We start from the raw sequence: 1140 nt of genomic DNA on the forward strand, positions 1-1140 counted from the left end.
CGATTATATACCTAAACACATAATTATGTTTGTATTGTATTTATAGAGTAGCGAAGATTTTAGCATTTAGAATTTGAATATTTCTATTTTATTAGTTTAACCGACTGCACAAATTCAATTTATTTCCCCTTCATCTCGGCGCACACACARTAACGCCCAGTTAATAGCAATTTTAGGGCCACAAGCAAATAGGTAACGGTAAATGTGGAATGCGTTTAGTAAATATTTACAATTATCACTTAATCGCTACACACATACGCACYCTTGTGTTTGTGYGTGTGTGTGTGTGTGAATTTTAAGAAAAAGCAAAACTCGTGCTTTGGTTATAGCCAAAACAAACARCGGTGAGCCTCTTCCCCACCCATGCAGCTTAACAGTTATAATCARAGCAACGACTTGCATGAATTCCCGCTTCCCCCTCCACACAGTTGAATACAACCATGCAACAACAATAAACAAATGCATTGAAAAAATTTTAGTTTTAAATTAAAAAAAAATAAAATGAAATTTTTGCTGCAAAATATTCATAAAATCATAATGTTATGCTGAACATTTTTTAGACAATCACAAAAATATAAATATGCATATTTCAAAACAAAAAAAAAATCATAAAAATTTACGAGCGCATTTTTTAGCATTTAAATAATTAAAAAAGTTAAAAAAAAAAGAAACAATTTACAAAAATAAAATAATTTAGTGTTAACAAGCATATTGTCTATTKATAAACATACATACACATATTTCATTAGTTATATGTAAAATAATAACAACAAATATTACCGTTAGCATTATTCATATTGTACATACATTGATATTTAAATAGTTGTTAATTGAAAACAAAAAACTCAAAGCTGTATTTATCTAAAATAGTTTAGTTATGACTTGATATTAATATAATATATATTTGTAATAATTGTATTAACTTAGTTATTAATATACAAATAATATTTGCAATAATGTACTTTGTACTTAGTAATTTAATTTAATTTGAATTGCATTTCTTTGAAAAATGTTTTCTAAAAACATATTTCAGTCATAATTCACATGYGTGTTATTTATTAATTAAAATATATTGAAAATCCAGCAAAAATACTAAAAACGTTTAAATTTTAAGTTGCAAGGCTAAGTTTAGTTGCATTT

At 25.7% G+C, this 1140-nt stretch overlaps 1 protein-coding gene and 1 long non-coding RNA gene across 7 annotated transcripts in view; one reads left to right on the top strand and one right to left on the bottom strand.

The window, feature by feature from the left end:
* LOC108969467 (mucin-2) overlaps positions 1-428 on the top strand; it is a gene marked incomplete in the record, with an annotated part of 57625 nt that extends 57197 nt beyond the window's left edge. For all 3 annotated transcript variants that reach the window (XM_018934223.1, XM_018934214.1, XM_018934231.1), the window contains 1 exon segment: positions 1-428.
* Positions 1-1140, bottom strand: part of LOC108969568 — a 281944-nt gene that overhangs the window by 243345 nt on the left and 37459 nt on the right. The window lies entirely within an intron of this gene.

This window comes from Bactrocera latifrons, unplaced genomic scaffold (assembly GCF_001853355.1).
Source record: "Bactrocera latifrons isolate USDA-ARS-PBARC rearing strain unplaced genomic scaffold, ASM185335v1 scaffold_105, whole genome shotgun sequence".
Taxonomy (NCBI): domain Eukaryota; kingdom Metazoa; phylum Arthropoda; class Insecta; order Diptera; family Tephritidae; genus Bactrocera; species Bactrocera latifrons.